This window comes from Hemicordylus capensis, chromosome 1 (genome assembly GCF_027244095.1).
Source record: "Hemicordylus capensis ecotype Gifberg chromosome 1, rHemCap1.1.pri, whole genome shotgun sequence".
Lineage (NCBI taxonomy): Eukaryota > Metazoa > Chordata > Lepidosauria > Squamata > Cordylidae > Hemicordylus > Hemicordylus capensis.
Window position 1 is genome coordinate 365,831,647 of NC_069657.1, and position 21,971 is coordinate 365,853,617.

Sequence of the window (21,971 nt, forward strand, 5' to 3'; positions counted from 1 at the left end):
AATGCTTATTTCCTGTATGATCTTTATTAGGGCGGAAAACAAGCAGCAGGGGGAGGGAACTGGAACAGCTAATAGGCACAAAGCGGAGAAGCTTCAACCTAGGAATGTTGTTCATTACAGCAGCCTAGGAGAGGACACAGTAAGAGAAAATAGTCCCTGCTTTTCAGGTTCTGCAAAGTGTCCACCCTCTTCTTGTTTTTAGGCTGCAAATGAAGAGTGCCTTTAAGCGACACACTTTTGGGAGTGGGACAGCTTTGAATTGTGAGCGGTGGAAAGTAGTTGGACACTGAATTCTTCAGCTCCTCTAAAGTCTGTGCATGTAAGTTAATGGTGCAAGGATCCGCTGATCCTGTGACTGCCTGTGATTTTGCTTCAGTCACTTCTCTGGGCTGCAGCAGAAAAATAGATTGAACGAGCGAACAGTCTGGCTGCGTGTAAAACATGGACTGGATATTACTGGCATTTAAAATGCAGGCAGGAACGGAGTGCTTACCCACCTTGGGCAAAAAGCAGAGGGATTGCGGTAAAAGGAATTCTCTCATTCTCTCATTGACTTCACTAAGTGAAGGAGAATAAGAGAAGGATTTGACTTTACCATTTCAAAAAATAACAATGCCAACAATTACATCAAAATCAATGAAACTGTGTAAATTTCGAATATTGAAAGGAGTAGTGACCCTTTCCCCTTTTAGCAATCTCCTAGCATATTCCAGGTTTTGTTAGGGGTGCACGCACTGGTGGCGGAAAATGATCTAACAGCCGTGTCCTTTCAGCCCTACCCGCGGACAAGAGCAGCGTTGCCAATAGTTGCCAATAGAACGCAGAATGCATCTATTTTTCTGTACCAGCAGGAGCAGGCGAAAAACCTACCAACCGATTTAAAGTTCTTATTGTCGATTAACTGCCTGGTTTTAAACTGATTTGGTTGATTAATCAACCAAACATATTTACATATTGAAATATTTAAATAGCTGCTTTTTTAGTACAACATAAAAATTAAGTGGCGCAGCAGGGAAATGCTTGACTAACAAGCAAAAGGTTGCCGCTTTGAGTCCCCGCTGGTACTATATCAGGCAGCATTATAAGAAGATGCTGAAAGGCATCATCTCATACTGCACAGGAGGAGGCAATGGTAAACCCCTCCTGTATTCTACCAAAGAAAACCACAGAGCTCTGTGGGCGCCAGGAGTTGAAATCGACTCAATGGCACACGTTACCTAAAAATTAAGTGCTACCGCAGCTTGTTCCAACAAAATAAAACAAGATAATTTTTTTTGGTGCAGTACATTTGTTTCCTTTGCTGAGCAAATTTAATGAATTTTATGTGTTTAATGAACACATAAAAATCAAATGCTGCCACATAGTAATGACAAAATACAGGAATTATTTTTTTCTGCAGTACATTTGCTTTCTTTGATTAGCAGAATTGTTCAGCACAGTTTTGGAGCCCCAAATGAATCTGTTCTATAACTCATAAGTAAGGAGTCTACTGATTAACTGGTATGCTTTTTAATCTGTGATTAATTTGTGCAAATAATCAATTTTAAATGATGTTTACATAAGAACCACTCTGCTGGATCAGGTCCACAGCCCATCTAGTCCAGCATCCTGTTTCACACAGTGGTCCACTAGATGCTTCTGGGAAGCTCATTGGCAAGAAATAAAAATATGCCCTCTCTGCTGTTGCTTCCCTGCAACTGGTATTCAGAGGCCTCCTGCTTCTGAACCTAGAAGTAGTCTATAGCTATCAATACTTGTAGCCATTGATAGGCCTGGCCTACATTAATTTGTTTAAGAACCTTTAAAAGCCATCCAAGCTGGTGGCCATCATCACATCCCATGGCAGAGAGTTCCACAGTTTAATTATGCACTGTGTGAAAAAGTACTTCCTTTTGTTAGTCCTAAATTTTCTGGCAATCAGTTTCATGGGATGACCCCTGGTTCTAGTGTTGTAAGAGAGGGAGAAAAAATTCTCTCTGTCTACTCTTTCCACACCATGCATAATTTATAGACCTCTTCATATCTCCCCTTATTTGCCATTTTTCTAAACTAAGAAAGTCTGGATGTTGTCGCCTTGCCTCATAAGGAAGATGCTCTAAGCCGCTAATCATCTTGGTTCCTCCTCTGTACCTATTCCAGTTCTATAACAATCCTTTTTGAGATATAGTGACCAGAACTGTACACAGTACTCCAAATGTGGTAGCACCATTGGTCTGTATAAAAGCATTATAATATTAGCGGTTTTATTTTCAATCTCCTCCCTAATGATCCCTAACATGAAATTTGCCCTTTTCATATCCATATGAGTAGAGAGTACAGTGTTTAAAAGATCTGGGCCCAGATCCACAAATCTGCTAGTCAGGTGTTTATAGTGGGCGTCTCTACCCTGCTAGCAGAGGTGGTCAGCATTGTTATAGGCAGTCAGTCTCTTATTGGGACTGGAGCCTAGATTCCATATCCCATCACCCCAAGTAGATGATTGATAACATCAGAGCTGACCATCTTTTTGGCGGTGGGAGGAAGGTGCGGTTCCAGACCAGCACAGAACATTGTCCCCTTAGCACTTACTAATGGAAATCTATCAATAGGGCTTCCATCTCTGCATATATTAGACCTGCCCCAACAAGGTGATCCATACAAAGAAGCCTGTCATTGCTGAATCAGCTTGCTGAACTCCAGTATTTCTAGAGCAGCACATGGACTTAGTATTTCATTATTTGCGCCCCTCAGATTTGCCAGACTGTATCTGAACCTTTGACATGTGTTGGTCGTCTGCGAGGAAGGTATGTTTTAGCAACCTTCCCCACCACCCGCACAGTAGCCCTCTCACATAATTGCGAGCAGGGCTCTATGGCAAGTGAGGTTGCCAGCCACTAAGCTATGGTGAAAACACAACTTTGCAGGGCTATCACCAGCAACAAAAGAAAGGGAATTGGGCCAAATCCTCCTGAAAATCTCAGCTCTCATTTTTAAAATGTTGAATTTCATAATCAGTTTCCTCAAAAGTAGTCCTATTAATGCTGATGAGACTGCTCCAGAGTAGTGATTAGAGTGCTGGACTAGGACCAGGGAGACCCAAGTTCAAATCCCCATTCAACCATGATACTTGCTGGGTGACTCTGGGCCAGTCACTTCTCGCTCAGCCTAACCTACTTCACAGGGCTGTTGTGAAAGGGAAACTTAAGTATGTAGTACACCGCTCTGGGCTCCTTGGAGGAAGAGTGGGATATAATTTTTTTAAAAAAAATTAAAATTAAAAAAATAATAATAATAATAATAATAATAATAGTCCCCCAGTGAGGCACTACCTTGGCATGGTTGTGGGGGTTGCGTGCTCTGAGGAAGGTGAGAGCTATGCCAGAGGTCCAACCATATTGGACAGGTCTCACCAGAGGAGCCAGACGAAGTGTGTCTCTACCATCAGCAATATGGTGAGATGCAACTTTAATAAATCTATACCAGATCAGTCGTTGCCCGGGTCAACAAGGACCGCGCCAGGTGCTGGAGTCCCTGGACATCTGGTGGCAAGTGGGCAACAGGACTCAGGATCTTCAGTTGAGCAACCAGGGCTGGAGACTGCAGGGTTACTGGAAGAAACATCGCTTAACCGAAAAAATATATATGAAAAAATGCCAAAAAGGAAATAATGATCTGCTATTACAAGTCTAGTCCAAATAGAAGAGGTTATTTAAAAAGAATATACCAAATTTGGAAAGAGAAGCATCCAGATACAGAAATAACAGAACAAAGGCTAGCAGACCAGAGAAGATGCATAATAAGAAATAAAGTATTGAGCTGGAAGAACTGCAAATAAAGAAATAAAGTTGAGCTGGAAGAACTGCAAAGAGCAACACAGGCTCAAGATCTGGAAGAAGAATTACCACCAACTGAAGAAGTTGCTCAGGCGCAGATGGAGGAGGTGTTGGAAATAGAGGATGCCACTGTTGCTGAACTGTTTCAAAATCAAAACCAGGCAACCTCCCTTGTGCTTTCACCTCAAAAACCCGAATGCCATTTAACAGAAAAGCAACAAGAAGTAAAGCAAAAAATAACTGAGCACATGAACCAAACAACCACCAGGGTTCGACTTCCAGCTCTAAAAACAGTTGCCAAAAAACAACTTGCTCAGGCATTAAAAAATGTCAATGCTGCACTTGCAGAAATAACAACCAATAATTTGCAAGAAACAAACCGACTAATGTACAGTGCAGCAACAATAACAACACAAAAGCTCGGATATAAGATCAGGGGACCTGTAAAAAAAGAAAGTAGTACATCACGTAAATGGAAGATTAGATTAGAAAATAAAATTGCCAGGCTTAGATCAGATGCTAGTAAATTGAAAGATATGAAAGACAAGAAGCTGACGAATGAAAACACCAAACAGTATCTGATCCAAAAATACCATCTGGTTTCAAGGAAAATTAGAGAAGTCCTGGAAATAATAAAGCAGCAAATAACAGCAGTGTCAAAGAAGATTAGCAGATACAAAGCCAGAATTACACAACACAGACAGAATCTCCAATTCCAGTCGAATCAGAGACGTTTCTACCAAAGCATAGAAGGAGAAACTGCAAGAAACATAGAAACACCAAATAAAGAAGAAACAGTGCAATTCTGGGGGAAATTATGGGACAATCCAATAGATTATAATAGGGAACATAGGAAGCTGAGTCAGACCATAGGTAGCTTAGTATTGTCTACACAGACTGGCAGTGGCTTCTCCAAGGTTGCAGGCAGGAATCTCTCTCAGCCCTATCTTGGAGATGCAAGGGAGGGAACCTGAAACCTTCTGCTCTTCCCAGAGCGGCTCCATCCCCTGAGGGGAATATCTTACAGTGCTCACACATCAAGTCTCCCATTCATATGCAACCAGGGCGGACCCTGCTTAGCTAAGGGGGACAAGTCATGCTTGCTACCACAAAACCAGCTCTCCTCTCCTGCAAAAGCAGGCTGGGTAAAAGAGGTTGAAAAATGTAACCAACAAATGCAAGATCTAATAATAACACCAGAATTAATAAGTGAAAGAGCAAAGAAAATTAAAAATTGGACTGCACCAGGCGACGATGAACTGCATGGCTTTTGACTTAAACACCTAACAAGCCTTCATAAACAACTATCAAAACAGTTCAATCATATTTTGCAAGGAGGTGATAATGAACAATGGCTAACAACTAGGAAAACTCATCTCATAATGAAAGACCCAGCAAAAGGTGCAATTCCAAGTAATTATAGACCGATAACTTGCCTGCCAACCATGTTCACATTATTAACTGGAGTAATAGCAGATGAAGTAATGCAACACTTATTAACTTAACAAACAGCTTCCAGTTGAACAGAAGGGAAATTGCCTGAACACCAGAGGCACAAAAGAACAGCTGCTGATTAACAAAATGATTTTAGAAAATTGCAAGAGAAGAAAAACAAATCTAAGTGTTACATGGATTGACTACAAGAAAGCATTCGACTCATTGCCTCACACATGGATACTAAAATGTTTAGAAACAACTGGTGTCAGCAAAAACATTCAGATATTTATAAAGAAAGCAATGAGCATGTGGAGTACACAGTGAACAATCAATGGCGAGACACTTGGACAGGTTAGCATTAGAAGAGGTATTTTCCAAGGGGACTCAGTCTGTTGTTTGTAATCACCATGACTCCACTTTCACAAATACTAAACAAAACAGGCCTCGGATATCAAACGTCTAAAACATCAAGTAAAATCAACTGTCTGCTGTACATGGACGATCTAAAGTTGTATGGAAAGTCCCAGTCAGAAATGGAATCACTGCTAAACACTGTTTGTATATTCAGTAGCAATATAGGAATGGAGTTTGGACCAGACAAGTGTGCTGCATTAACAATGAACAGAGGGAAAATAAGAAAAACAGAAGGAATAGAACTGGCCAATGGAAGCAAGATCAAGAACCTGGTAGAGAAAGAACATTACAAATACTTGGGCATTCTCCAGGCTGATAACATTGCACACACTCAAGTTAAAAGAAAAATAGGAAGTGAATACATCAGGAGAGTTCGAAAAATCCTCAAGTCCAAACTCAATGGCGGGAACACCATACAAGCCATAAACACCTGGGCTATAGCTATTATCAGATACACTGCAGGAATAATAGACTGGACCTAGGCAGAGCTAGAGACGCTAGATCGTAAGACCAGGAAAATCATGACCATCGATCATGCTCGGCACCCCCGCAGTGATGTAGATAGGCTCTACCTCCCTCGCAGCTCAGGTGGAAGAGGAATGTTGCAAATTCATCATACAGCAGAGGAGGAGAAAAGAGGCCTTGAAGAATATATCAAGGACAGTGAAGAAGATGCACTTCAAATGGTCAATAATGAGAAACTATTCAACACCAATGAAACAAAGCAGGCCTACAAGAAAGAACAAGTCAAGAACCGAGCAGAAAAATGGAAAAATAAGCCCCTGCATGGTCAATATTTGCACAATATAACTGGAAAATCAAACATCACCAAAACCTGGCAATGGCTTAAGAATGGCAACTTGAAGAAAGAAACAGAAATACTGGCTGCACAAGAACAAGCACTAAAAACAAATGCAATAAGAGCAAAATTCGAAATATCAACCACAAACAGCAAGTGCCGCCTTTGTAAAGAAGCAGATGAAACATTGGACCACCTAATCAGCTGTTGTAAAAAGATCACACAGAATGATTACAAACAAAGGCATGACAAGTTAGCAGGGATGATACACTGGACCATCTGCAAAAAAATCCAAGCTACCTGTAGCCAAAGATTGGTGGGACCATAAAATTGAAAAAGTTGTAGAAAATAAAGATGCAAAAATATTATGGGACTTCCGACTACAAACAGACAAACATCTGCCACACAATACACCAGATAAAACTGTAGTTGAGAAGAAAGAAAAACAAGTTAAAATAATCGACATAGCAATACCAGGGGACAGCAGAATAGAAGAAAAAGAAATCGAAAAAATAACAAAATACAAAGATCTACAAACTGAAATTGAAAGGCTGTGGCAGAAGAAGACCAAAGTAATCCCAGTAGTAATCGGCGCCCTAGGTGCAATTCCAAAACAACTTGAAGAGCCCCTCAACACCATAGGGGCCACAGAAATCACCATCAGCCAATTACAAAAAGCAGCCTTACTGGGAACAGCCTATATTCTGCAACAATATCTATAATAACAAGAACAACATTGACAATAAAATTCTGGCATCCCAGGTCCTTGGGAAGGACTCGATGTCTGGATGAAACAAACCAGTCAATAACACCTGACTGTGTAAAATTAATTAATTTATTTATTATTAATAATAATAATAATAAATAGGTTGCAGCTATTTTTTCTGGTTCTCAAAAGCTATGGTCCTATGCACTTATTTGGAAGGCAGTTCTGCTGAAATAAATTTTATTTCTTGTTAAATGTATCTAGGGTGGAGCTGCCAGCTTTTGATTTCAAGATTTCTGGTTTCTAAGCAAGAACATAGGAGATTGCCTTCCACTAAGTGGACCACTGATCCACCTAGTTCATTATTGTTTATGCGGACTAGCAATAGCTTTGAAGAGTTTCAGAAAGGGTCTTGAGATGCAACTGCATGCAGCCGAGCAGAGTGAGTTGTGGAGGCCTGGCTGCATCAGAGTATAGCTGCTACGGCGGTGGGCATGGTGCTCCAGGGCCAGCTGCAGTGGGGCCAGGGAGACTCCAGGCAGGAATCAAAGCAATTGCCTCCATTCACTACCACAAGGGCGGCTCTACTCTTCAGTGCCTATATTGCATGCATTTCAATCCATATTTATAGTTGCATAGGAACAGTAGTACAGCACAACATATATCCTTTGAGCAGAATGCCCTGACAGATATTTAATCTTATTAACATTTTTATCTGAAAAAAAATGTAATAAATTAATTAGCTGCAGCTTATACATATGGACACTCTTTGTATTTAGACCACTGCATTTGCTGTGTTTCCCTTAGCATCCACAGCCACCAAAAGCTTTTGGCAATGAGCTTGCCCTCACGACATACCAATCAGAGTTTACCTCTGAAGAAGGCCTACTGATACGGTACTGCTCCCGGTTTGTAAAACTGAGCATGTGTATTTTTACAGAGCAGACCAAGACCGGCATAATTCTGCATGTGATATGACATAGTATGATTTATTTCCTACGACCGTAACTTTAGTGTGATCCTAAGGGCAAAAAGGGACTATGACCTATTATATATTTTTTCTTAGCCATGGGCAGGTCTCTTCACTTGAAACCACTTCTTCTATATGATTTGACAATTACATTCCTTTTCCAGTTTTCTGCTCTTTTTGCTGTGGAACAGCCTGGAGCTTCTTGACTCATAAGCAGCAGGAATGCAGGTAAGGTCATTTACTGCCCATTATTTCAGAGAGTCCATGTGACCTCTATTTATGTACAACGGACATAAAGTATCATGCACAATTTAAACAAATGTCTGCAAGAAATTATTCCTACTTCCTTATCCATGCGTGTTTAAAAAGTGATCATTGCCTATATCTTGAATGCCAGAGGGCAGAACTTCTATCATAAGTATGCCTTTCTGCACAAGATATGCCTGTGAAACTTTTATATACCACATTTAATGTTAGCCCAATCTTTAGATTTTTTTCTTTTTGTTTTCACAATAATCCTGAGAGTTACAGATGAAGGACTGTGCTTGGGGGGAAGTGAGGACAGAATATGGTTTTGTTTGTGGAGTATCATATCTGATCAACACACATGTAAACTTATCACTTTTCATGCAAATATTTGTTTGACATTTTTAAAAATTATTATTATTTTGGGAGCCACTTCAAGGGCATTCCCAGGACACAGGGAGGTCATTCATGCAATCAAAACTGTATTCTACCCAGGTTTGGGAGCTTTGTGTGCTCCCAGTTTTCAGTTGTGTGGAAGCAAGGTAGGAGGAAAACCTGGATAGTTTTTCCTCCTATCTTGCTTCCACACAATCACCTCTACCCAGGATTTCCTCCTACCTTGCTTCCACACAACCGAAAATTGGGAGCACACACAGCTCCCAAACCTAGGAAGAACACAGTTTTTCATTGTGTGAATGAACTTTATGTATAAACTGAAAAATAATACAGTTAATGTGGTTATTTATTTATTTATTTAAAATATTTATACCCTGCCCCTCCAGTGCACTACTGCTTGGGGCGACTCACAACAATAAAATAGATACAAGACACAATAAAAGTAACCAAATTGACCAAAATTAACCAAATTGAACAAACAAGTTAAAAGTCAGGTTAAAACCACACTCATTATTAGCGTCAAATTAAAAGTTATTTTAAAAGCTAAAAACTGAAAATTATAAAAACCTAAAGAACCTAACAGATATAATAAAAAATGGAGAGTTAAAAAGCCTCCTTTAAAAAGGCGTGTTTTAAGTTGTTTTCTAAAAGCTCTGAGGGAGGAAACATGGCGAAGCTCTTCAGGGAGGGTGTTCCAAAGCCGAGGGGCCACAACCGAAAAGGCCCTGTCTCTAGTCCCTGCCAGCTGGATCTCTGTTAGTGGTAGGGCCATGAACAGGGCCTGAGATGATGAGTGGAGGGCCCTGGCAGATCCATATGGGCAAATGTGGTCTGACAGGTACCCCGGCCCCAAGCCATGTAGAGCTTTAAAGGTCGAGACCAGCATGTTGAATCTAGCCCAGAAGTGGACTGCAGTCTAGCAATGAAGCTGACGCAGGATGGGTGTGATACTCATGAAATGACTTGCACTCATGAGCGTCCTTGCAGCAGCATTCTAAACCAGCTGAAGCTTCTGAACAGTCTTCAAGGGCAGCCCCACGTAGAGCGCAATGCAGTAGTACAATCTGGATGTTACCAATGCATGAGTGACTGAGGTCAGGTCCGACTTCTCCAAGTAGGGTCGCAGCTGGTGTACCAGCCACAGTTGGTGAAAGGCTCTTCTGCACACCACCGCCACCTGCTCCTCCAAGGACAACGTCAGGTCCAGAAGCAACCCCAAGCTGCTGACTTTCTCTTTCAGAGGGAGTGTGACCCCCATCCAAGACCAGATTTACCTCATTACTCGGATGATCAGTTCTATCAACCCAGAGCAGTTCCATCTTATCTGGATTAAGTTTCAGCTTCTTTGCCCCCATCCAGTCCAGAACAGCCTCCAAGCCCTGGTTCAGAGCATCCACTGCCACCCTGGTGTCTGCCAACTTAAAAGATAGATAGAGCTGGGTGTCAACAGCATATTGATGGCACCGCAGCCCACACCTACGGATGACCTCTCTCTCCCAGGGGTTTCATGGAAATGTTAAACAGCATTTGGGACAATATATATGTTATATATTACAAGTCTACAGACTAGACTTTGTAAAAGAATATTCTGATACATTTAATAGAATGGGTAGAATAATTCTGCAAAATATTCCCTCCTATGCTAAATAATGCAGAAGAATATTCTTTTACAAGTCTACTACAGACCATTGTGACATTGCAGTACACTGATATTGAGAGAAAAAACTCACGTATGCAGTTGTCACGTGTGATCTACAAGCAAGATTCATTCTCTTTTATACACAGAAATGTCTTCTATGTAGAAGCGCTGTTACATGCAAAATGGCCCTGAGTCTATAAGAACACAAGTTCAAGGGCTATTTTACACATTACAGAGGGGTAGTCCACAGAAGCTTATGTTACAATAAACTAACATAGCTACATCACTGGAAGTAGTATCCATTATGAAAACAGTCCTGGATATCACAGTCAGTGCCTTCATTCTCTAGGCCTACCCTTGGACATCAAGGAATCTATTTCACATAGCTGTTTTCCTAATACGTTGGCAGCTAGTGAGTTCTGGCGCAAGTACTATGGCTTTGCATATCTCAGCCTTTGCTGCAACTCCACAGAGACATAAATAACTTCAAAGAAACAGGCTGTTGTACAAGCAGCCAAATTGTTAAGCATTGTCAATGTTTCCCTTTTCATCATATTGATTTACACTGTGCAACCTGAATTTCTTTATTTAAATTACTTCTTTGGATGTCGTATTGGGTTAATTGTAAAACAATTGGATAAATTCAGAACTCTAGCTCTGTAACATCCATTGATTCCTGGAATGATATATATCCATGCAACCATTGCATCCAGGGTTGAGATTCCTGAGATGAGTAAATCTTTGGCTCTGAGTAAAAATTTAAGGTGCCCATAGGTGAACTTTAACGTACATGTCAGTTTGGATTGGTAGTGTAATTCTTTATAGGCATGGGACATGATTGGTTGTTAAAAGGATCTTCTTGTGCCTGGGTTGTTTTAGAAAAAGCATAGCTTTATGTTGAACTAACATCATGCTGTTAAGAATCAGTACCAATGTAAACATTGAGAATGATGGCTTTATGTTAGCCGTTATGTCACACAGTATTTCACAGTTGTTGAAATCCTTTCATTTTTATCCAGGTTGTTTTAGCTTTGTCAGCCTACCAGCTAAGAATGAAAGATGTGCAGTACTCAAAATGAAATGAAACTACTATTTCAAATGCAGAAGTAATAGCATTTTTCTCTTTGTGTGCATGTGTACGTGTACACACACACACACACACACACACACACACACCTGTGCAAGAAGAATTCAGCAGTGCCACATTAATTCCTGTTAATGCAATATAGAAGTTATACGTTGTTTCATTTAGCTACTAGGTTATTTGAATATGTGCCAGTATAAATCAGAGGAAAGTGATAAATTACTGACAAGAGAGGAAAAGGGAGGAAATGAAGTTAAAGGATGGAAAAGGATATACTAGGAGGATGTGACACATGTAATGAGATGAGGTAGTAAGAAACACAGTGAGGTCATTCACACAATGAAAAACTGTGTTCTATCTGGGATTGGGAGCTGTGTGTGCTCCCAGTTTTTGGTTGTGTGGAAGCAAGGTAGGAGGAAAAGCTACTCAGGTTTTCCTTCTACCTTGCTTTCACATAATTGTAGGGGAAGAATGACAGTTCAACTCCCATTAGCAGAGCAAAGCCAGTTTGGGGAGAATTCAGCCAAGCAAGAGGTCTGGAGACAGTTCTTTAAATCTGAAGAACAACAAGGATTTATTTAGAAGCTACAAAAGGATAGGAAAGCTGAGCTTAAGGTTGAAAGGGAAGAGAGACTAAACAAACAGCCATCTCTGGAGAGACAAAATGGAGACTAACACTAGAAGAACAAAGAGGGGAGGAGTCCAGCACTTTTATCCATGACCCTGACACCCCCCCCCCCGTGGTTGCTATGAGACATTGCAGCTGAGAACTGATGCTTCCAGGCTCCAACAATAATGACTTCTACCCAGGTTTTCCTCCTGTTTTGCTTCCACACAGCTGAAAATTGGGAGCACATATATCTCCCAAACCCAGATAGAACACAGTTTTTTATTAAGCCGATTCTCACGATCACCAGGGGTGGGCTGGGAGGGCACAGGGAGAAGGCTGTTCTTAACCTAACTTCCCCCACAGACAACCAAAACATCCATTTTCAGCGTGTCTGCCATGCACCCACATGGACAGCCCTGCTTCGTGCAGCTCCATGAGGCACAGAGCAAGGCAGAGGGTGGGCTGCCCCAGGCTGGGTTAGACTGCTCATGAGAACAGCCTCATTTGTGTGAATGACCTCAGTATCTCTTTCAAGTGTGCACCCTTAGTCTAGCTGAATGTACAAGCTTATTAGCACATTAATTTTTAAATGTCTTTAATCATTTTATTTATTTATGTATTTGTGTAAAGCAGTATAGCGGTCCCAGGTGATGTCCATGCTCCCCATCCACATCCGTGTTTCCCAGGGTGAGTCTTTCCCCAACCCTCTTTCACCCTATGAAAGACAGAGGAATTACAATCAAATGGGCTTTTATATGCATGTACATATGCATGCCGAAGCAATAAATTAGGGCTTTAAAATGTTACTGATTAGTTAGATCGATCAACTTAAAAGTTTGGGGGATTTTTTAGTGAGGTGTTCCTCATTACAGGTTGAGTATCCCTTATCCGGACTGCTTGGGACCAGAAGTGTTCCGGATTTTGGATTTTTCCGGATTTTGGAATATTTGCATAATGAGATACCTTGGGCATGGGATCCAAGTCTAAACACAAAAGGTTACTGTATTTTATAAAAACAGAGCAGGCACCAACAGAGCATCAAAACAGACGTCAACAGAGCAGGCGCCAAACAGAGCATTACTCTTTGCTCTCTCTTGCAAGGCAGGGATGGAGGAGCCCCCTTTGCTGCCTCCTGCAAGGGGAAGGCCAGTTTAAGGGTTAACCTGAGAGAGTCCAGGTTCCTAGAGAGGCGACTGGGAAGAAACATTCAGCACGTGCACCTTCCCTTCCTGCTCCTCCCCCAAGAAAGGAGACTTTGTGTCTTTTCCTGCCTGCGGCATCTGCAGCCCCCACCCTTGAAGAAGAAAACTCGGCGGTTGCCAGTGTAGGTGGGGTGCATGGGGACCCCAGAGCCGTGGGGGGAGGTGATGCAAGGGAGGAAAGCAGGGAGTGGGCTTGGGACAATGGAACTAGGGGAGAAATGTCCCGGGTGGGCAATGAGAGGGGTGAGATGTGTGCAGCCTTCTGAAATAAGTAAGTTTTGACTGCATGTTTAACAACAGCAAAATTGGGAATCTGCGAGTGAGTGAGCTGAGGTGTTTTGTTTTTTGTTTTTCTTACGGCGTGGTGTCTGGATTTTGGAGCATTCAAGATTTTGGATGTCTGGATAAGGGATACTCAACCTGTAATTACATAGCAGATTTTTAAAACACTGTTTTTAATACCTTATGAAACCCATGGATGGCAAGCATCACCTTAGAAAAGGCATTCTCCCTTCTCTCACACATGGTAGGGAACACCTCTTATAGGGATGTGCAGAACCAATTCTGTTTGAATAGAACTGAGCCAGTTCGACCAGTTCGGACTCGAACTGGACCAGACCCCTCAAAAGAGATGCCAGTCTCAGTACGCGCCAAACTGGCTCCAGTTCTAATGGGACCAGTTCAGCAGTTTGAGGGACATGCTTGTAAAGGGGAACCCAGTGAGGATTCCCATTAACAAGCAAAGGGGGAACCCTGGCTTTAAAATGATTCTAATGGGGGATGGAGAGAGGGCACCTTACCACTGGTGGTGCAGAGGAAGCACAGCTCCTCCGAGCTCCGAACTAGGTCTGCTAATTCAGCATGCACGGAGGTCAGAAATGAGCTGTGCTGGAGCGCCGGAAACAGTCCGGAGCTTGGGAGAACCACACCGCCACAGGTGGTAAGGTGCCCTCTCACTGCCCCTCATTAGAAGCATTTTAAGGGCAGAGTACCCATCTTTGCTTGTAAAAGGGGATCCTTACTGAATTCCCCTGTACAAGCATACCCCTTGAGCCAAATCAAACTGGTTTAGCCCGTTTCAACCTTCGGACCGACTCAAACCAGCTCACAGTCTGGTGGTCCAGTTTTAATTCGGCTTGAATTTGAACCAAACCACCAGAATCAGTTCTGTGCACATCCCTAACCTCTTCTAAGACAATTTTCTGTTTTTCTAAACATGGATTAAGACCTCTTCCTGTATTATTGTGCTAATATAGTTCTCCCCCATTAAGAAAATATCCTACTCATAAAACTATTCTGTCCTTTCTGGCAAGTACAATATTTTGGAAGTGTACCTTATTTTGATACACTGACCGCATTGTACCCAAGTTAGTCAGTCACTGACCACATTGTACCCAAGTACTATGGTATTGCTATATCCTTCCTGACTATGAAAGCAACACTGTTCCTTCTTTGTTTCTTGTGTCCTGAGTAGTAAACGGTATGGTTTTCTGACTGAAAGTATCGTATTCCAGTTCAATTTAATTCATTGATGCCCAAGATGTCAATCTGTAGTCAATTCATTTCATCTTTCACTGTGTCAAGCTTTCCAGTATTCATGCTTCTTACATTCCACGTTCCCATTGTAATTCGGTCTTTGCAGCTTCCAATCAGCTTCTAGACGTCCAAAAGGCTCTAATCTAACCACATCATAAACACCATCGGCACTCTGAGAGATCCTCAGCTCTTCCTCAGTAGCATGTTGAGTGCCATCCGACCTGAGGGGCCCATCATCCGGCACATCGTGGTTTACTATTGCCTCCTCCCATGCAGTATGAAATTATGCCTTTGTTGTCATCACTGAAGTGATAGTCTGCCTCCAGCACCTTCCTATATCGCTGCTGCCCAATATAGGTGCCTGCTTGCTTTAGCTAGGTATCTTGCTTTGGTCATCTGGGATGACCTTCATGCTTTGGGTGACCCTATTGGGAGTATACTTCCAGAAGTACTTTGCTCATCCTCCCAGGAACACACCACCACCACCACCACAATGAGACTGATGCAGAAGAAGAGGAAGTTGATGAGTTTTATGCTTAAGTTCAGTCTGAAATTGACAACATGCAAGCAAGATGTGCTACTGGTGGTTGGAGACTGGAATGCCAAAGTTGGAAATGGTAAAGAGGAAAACACAGGCGGACTGCATGGCCTAGGATATAGAAATGAAGCAGGAGAATGACTTATTATTTTTTCCAAGCCACTGATTGCTTCATTGCTAACACATTCTTCATACAACCAAAGGGGCGCCTATACACATGGACTTCACCAAATGGAGCACACAGAAATCAAATTGATTACATTATTGGTGCAAGGAGGAGGAAGAGCTCGGTTACAACAGCAAAAATGTGGCTGGGGGCTGATTGTGGAACAGATCACGAACTCATGTGAAAGTTCCAAGTCAAGCTAAAGCAGAAAAACAAGGCTATCCAGCTTCCGCAATATGATCTTGAGAATGTACCCACCATTTTCAAGAAAAACATCAGGAACCACTTTGAAGTTCTGAACCTCATTGATAGAGAACTAGAGAAACTGTGGAATAAAATCAAAGAAGTTGTTAAGGAAGAATGTGAAAAGAGACTGCCAAAGACCAAGAAACAGAAGAAAGCAAAATGGATGTCAGAACAGATGGTGGAAATTGCCAAGAAGAAGAGAGAAGCCAAAGTCAAGAAAGATAAAGACCTCAGGAAGGAACTTAATAGGGAATTTCAGAAAAATGTTAGAAGAGACAAGGAACAGAATTACAGTAACATCTGTAAAGACCTTGAGGATGGAAATAGACATGGAAAAATGAGGAATGTTTTCCAAAAGATTTCTGAATTCAGAATTCTTCCAACCTTGAATTGGTATGTTAAGGAATGCCAAAGGACAGATAGTAACTGATTCAGAGAAGATCAAACAGAGATGGAAGGAGTATACTGAAGATCTATAAAGCAGGGATGTCAACATCCCAGATACTCAGAACAGAGATTCTCAATGTTGGGTCCCCAGATGTTATTGGACTTCAACTCCCATAATCCCTAGCCCCAGTGGCTTTTGGAACATCTGAGGATCCAACATTGAGAATCCCTGCTCCAGAAGATATTCCCTACTTGCAAGAACCGCTAGTACAGGAAGATGAAGTTAGATCAACAGTCCAGTCATTACCAAGTCAGAAGGCTACAGGAATTGATGGAATAGGTACAGAAATATGGCAAGCAACAGAAGAATCAGTCAGGGCTCTAACCAAACTATGCCAGCAAATTTGGAGAACAACACAGTGGCCAACAGATTGGAAGAGGTCATTCTGCATACCCATGCCAAAGAAAGGAGACTTAACAGATTGTGCAAACCACTGCACAATATCCTTAATTTCACATGCTAGCAAAATAATGCTCAGGATCATCCAACGCAGATTAGAACCTAAATGGAAAGGGAAATGCCGGATCTTCAAGGTAGTTTCAGAAAAGCCAAGGAACAAGAGACATCATTGCTGATGTATGCTGGATAATTGAGAAAGCCAAAGAAAGTCAATATGTGCTCTATTGAATACAGAAAAACCTTTGATTGTCTCTGATAACTGATAATGTGGATGTTCTGCAGACTCTAGTAATGAAAGTCAGGGAGCACAGTGAGAAAATGGGACTATGACTAAATGTAAAGAAGACTAAACTAATGACAACAGGTACAGCAACTAGCCTCGGAACTGATAATGAAGACACTGAAGTGGTGGATAGTTTCTGCCTTTTAGGGTCGACCATAAACAGTAAAGGATCCAGCAGTCAAGAAATATGCTGCAGACTAGCACTTGGTAGAGTTGCAGTGAAGGCCTTTGAAAGGATATTTAGATGCTGTGATGTGTCTATACCTACAAAGATTAGAATAATTCAGAATGGTTTTTCCCTTGACACTCTATGGATGCGACACATAGACTTTGAAGAAGCAAGATCGAAAAAATATGGAAGCTTTTGAACTTTGGTGCTGGAAAAGATTTTTGAGGATACCATGGACAGCCAGGGAAACAAACAAATGGATCATAGAACAAATCAATCCAGAACTTTCACTTGAGGCACAAATGACCAGGCTCAAACTATCATACTTTGGGCACATTATGCAAAAACTCAGCTCCCTTGAGAAGTCTATAAGCCTGGGAAATGTTGAAGGAAAGAGAAGAAGAGGATGACCAGCAGCCAGGTGGATGGACTTAATTACGACAGCAATGAATGCACCACTGAGAGACCTTAAAGGCCATCCCGAAGAGAATCTATCTATGTGGTCACCAAGAGTCGACACATTCTTGACGACACTTAATCAAACCTTATTTTTGAAATTTTTATTCTATGAAATGCATATTCCCTAGGATCATAAAGACATGTGGATGAGTACAGGGAGATGTATTGATATATCCACAGCTTTCAAGGCCTCAGTCACATGAAGAAGGTTTATAAGTTGAATCCAAATTCAACTGAAGTTGAATTTCTGGAAGTTAATGACCTTAAAACAGTGGTACATATATTTGTATCCTCAAGGCTTGACTACTGTAATGCACTCTACATGGGGCTGCCTTTGTATGTAGTCAGGAAACTACATTTGGTACAGAATGCAGCATCCAGACTGGTCTCTGGGACAACTCGAAGGGACCACATAACACCGGTTTTGAGGGAACTTCACTGCCTACCAATATGTTCCCAAGTGAAATAAAAAGTGCTGGTTATTACCTATAAAGTCCTATTCAGCTTCGGTCCAGGGTATTTAAGAGAGCACCTCCTTTGTCATGAACCCTGCCGTCTGTTATGATCTTTTGGAGAGGTCTAGTTATGGTTGCCACTGGCTCACTTGGCGGTGACCTAGGCTTTCTCTGAGGCTGCCCTGCGGCTTTGGAATATGCTCCCTACTGAAATAAGACCATCTCCTTCTCTGTTTGTTTGCAGGAAGACCCTCAAGACCCACCTGTTCTCACAGGCTTTTAGTTAGAATTAATTTTAATGATTTGTTTTAATACTTGTTTTATGCTACTGTTTTTATTTCTGCTGTATGTTACTGTTTTAATTGTTTCGTGTGTTTTAAATATTGTTTTAAAATTTTGTACACTGCCTAGAGATGTATATATCAGGCAGTATAAAAATATGATTGATAGATAGATAGATAGATAGATAGATAGATAGATAGATAGATAGATAGATAGTTATATAGATAGATAGATAGATTTCTTCTGATTGTATTATTCAACATTTGATTTCTCTCCTTTTAATGTATCCTGTCCATGATCATCCAGCATTTAGGACAGCTCAGGATATTATGAACATTATTAGGGCAGGGTAGCGTAGGGTTGGGTAGCGTAGCGTAGAGTAGAGTAGGGATTACTAGGGTAGGGGACTTCACTGTCCACCAAAATGGACAGTGAAATATTTTTTAAATACATGGACAAAAAGGAAGAGATTGGCAAGACATTAATTTATGCAAACTAAAACTGAGTGATAAAGTTGAGAGGGAAATACAAAATAGTTAAAAGGTTTTTTCCTTCTTGGGGAAAAATGGGTGTGTCAACACTACAAATTGAAACCATGCTGAATGAGGTTCAGATCCTGGTTTAGTTCAGGACTGCACAACTTTGGCCTTCCAGCTTAAACCACAACTCGCAACATCCCCAGCCACAATAGCTAATATCCAGGGATTCAACATCTTTAGGATAATTTGTTCAGGCCTGGTTTAGCGTTACAAGAACCAGCCACAGTGAGCCTTGGACTCACACACTCCCCCCCCGCCCATTTATGAATTTAGTGAACTGCGGTTTATTCTAACTCTAGTTAGTTATGTCAGGATAACAAGCCACAATGTGATACTAGTTGCTTTAACTAATGTGTTTGAATAAACCACAGTTTTCAGAATACATTACAGGAAACTGTAAGGTAGGTGTACATGAGCTTGAGGCTTGTAGCTCATGCACGATAATCTGAACTATGCTTCAGATTATAATTCAGATAAGATCGATCTGTTTAATTGCCGTGACTCTGAACAAAGGAATAGTGTAGTTTTTTAAAGTAAAAGTATAGTTTGTTTAAATTGTATGCCACTTTCAATTAATGTAATAAGTGGCATTTAAGGTAGCTTAACAATTATAAAAAATATCTGACCAATAATAAGAGTAGAACAAATCAAATTAAACACACACGTTAAATAAAAACAATACAAAAAAGCAAGTTAAAATATACTAGAAACCAGTAAACTAAACCAAACTAAGCCAAGCTAAGCCAGAATACCCAAGCCAAACAATACAGTAAACTAAATTAACCCCCAAATGGCTAAATAACTGGACAGACTTTGCCTGATGCCTAAAAGAGCATAACGACAACTCAGGGCAGATCTCCCTTAGGAATTATTTCTATAAACAGGACACCAAGAAAATAAAAATTCTTATCTCCAGTTGCCACCCTTCCAAAGTCAAGGGCACTTGGAGAAGGTTGGTTATATCAGCTGCTAATGACAGGTCTCATGCAAGCAGGTGCATGAGCTGGTTCTTTCAGTTCTCTTGATGGGACTGAGGCTACAAAACTGAGGCTCTCTTTCCTTACATAAGAAAGTAGTCCCTTCAGTTTTATACTAGGCCTGAGGCTAACACTCTCACAAAACAATTTTCATGGTTCTTTCAAGGAATTATGACAAACTGGTTTCCTACTGGTTAAAACAGATGTGCTGAGTGTTAAATAGATCCTTAGAATTTGCAGTGTACATAATCTAGTGCAAATTAATATTGATTTCAGTGGGCAAGAGTTAAATAAATTTTGTACATTGCCTAGAGATGTACATATCAGGCATATAAAAATATGATAAATAAATATACATAATGCTTGCTTTGAAATCAGTGGAACTTGGAAGTACATAACTTTGGCTAGCTTATTACCAATGTTTGTCATAGGCATCAGAAGTACCCTCTCTTCTTTTATTAGGACACCTGTATCACACTCAGTTGTCATTAAGCCCCACGAGATGAGTCAGAAGTGTTTTCAATAAGGCTCCTCCAGAATCAGAATCTTAAAATGCTTTTGCATACAGTATTGCAATATAGAGATATGCGTTTTCCATAGCTTTTAGTATTTTTTGAGCTTTTAGCATTTTTGGTACTAAGTGTTAAATCAAGCGTACACATAATTAAATAGTACATTGAAAAAATACATTTAGCTAGCAGAACATTATTTGAAAGTATTATTCTAACGATTGGCATAAGTGCAAATCTTTTTATTTCTATAGTGTAAAGAATAATAGGAGCTTTGTAATTCAAGGTCTTAGCTCTGATCTCAACAGCCAAACTTAACGCAAGAGAACAAAAGGAAAGAAGTGGTTTGTCTTTACCTGCAGAACATTATTTGATAGGTAGTTTAAATTTGACTGGGGAGGTAGCGCTGTGTGTCTAGGCTTTACCACCTCAGCTTGTAGGTGCAGGTTCACTGGACTGAAAGCATTCAATTCATGTGAGCTCCAACCTGCCATCTGAAATGATACAACCCACGTACCGATGAATGTAGCTTCCCAGACTTAATAGTCCCTCTCAATCAATAACCTTCAGATGACTCTTGTGACTTGTTTACATAAATATTAGCTCTAAACAAAGTGCCAGGATGAGGCACTTTTATTTAATGTGTGAATAGAAAAGGAAAAGTTAAGACTTTAAAACTTAGTAGGCCTATTAAGTATTTAAGACTTAGTAGGCCACTAAAGCCACCTTGACTAGAGAATTAGAAACTACTTGGTTATAATGGACATGATGAATTTTATTTTAAAAAACCCAGAATGAAAACTTATTTCTCTTTTCATATATAAATACAGGTGGGCTGGCTGCTTTTTCAATTTTCCTACTGCTATAGCTGCTGCTCTTGTATTTACATTTGGCTTCTGAGAAGCAAAATAAGCCTGGCCAAGATAACTTGCCAAGATATTCTTGGAGGGTAGCGCTGAATCAGATTTTGGGGATTCAGTGACCTGACTGCATCTGAAGAAAAGAGTGAGATGTCATCTGTATACATGCAAAGGTGTCCGGAAATCACAGCGGTACTGTGGTTCTTGTCATTAGTTTATATGCCCAAGTCATGCAGTGGTAAAATGCGATAATTGTGTTCAGATGTGCAAATTATGTTAATTTAGTTACAATTGATGGTTTCCCCCCCAATGTTGTTCATTTTATAATGTTTCTGTATATTTTTAAAAATGATGAGATATGTTGTACCTCCAAAATGATTTTGTACTAGTTGCGAAACTTCAGGGTACTGTTGAGCTCAATGACTTACTAATTAATTAATTAATATTGTTTTAGAACTGGTTTTTGTTTGTTTGTTTGTTTGTTTTCCATTTTACCGGTATCTGCATATAACAAGATACAGTGTTCAAACAAACAAACAAAAACCCAACAAGTGCTGGAAAATTATTTGATGGAGTCCCATATCAAATTGAAAAGGAATGTCTAAAGTTGATGTCCCTTTGTTATTTTGCTTCTAAACAGAAATAGATTAAACGTACATAGTGTTGATATTTTTTAACGCTGCAGTTTGTATTATGCTTCATGTAGTCCCCAGTGTTTAAATTTTTCTGAATAATATAGGGTATCTTTTACTGCAAATCCAGATTAATGCTATATTTGGTGAACATTCTA

The 21,971-nt window shown here is 40.6% G+C and overlaps 2 long non-coding RNA genes across 3 annotated transcripts in view; one reads left to right on the forward strand and one right to left on the reverse strand.

Moving 5' to 3' along the window:
* Positions 1-58: 58 nt before the first annotated feature.
* LOC128344178 (uncharacterized) overlaps positions 59-21,971 on the forward strand; it is a 23,544-nt gene continuing 1,631 nt past the window's right edge. Inside the window, exons 1-3 of one of the 2 annotated variants that reach the window (XR_008315704.1) lie at positions 59-319; positions 8,303-8,366; positions 12,744-12,800. This is a non-coding gene — a long non-coding RNA (uncharacterized LOC128344178). The remainder of the gene's footprint in view (positions 320-8,302; positions 8,367-12,743; positions 12,801-21,971) is intronic. The other variant, XR_008315703.1, reaches the window with a different exon arrangement.
* LOC128344198 (uncharacterized) overlaps positions 20,705-21,971 on the reverse strand; it is a 25,043-nt gene continuing 23,776 nt past the window's right edge. The window contains exon 3 of the long non-coding RNA XR_008315715.1: positions 20,705-20,815. This is a non-coding gene — a long non-coding RNA (uncharacterized LOC128344198). The remainder of the gene's footprint in view (positions 20,816-21,971) is intronic.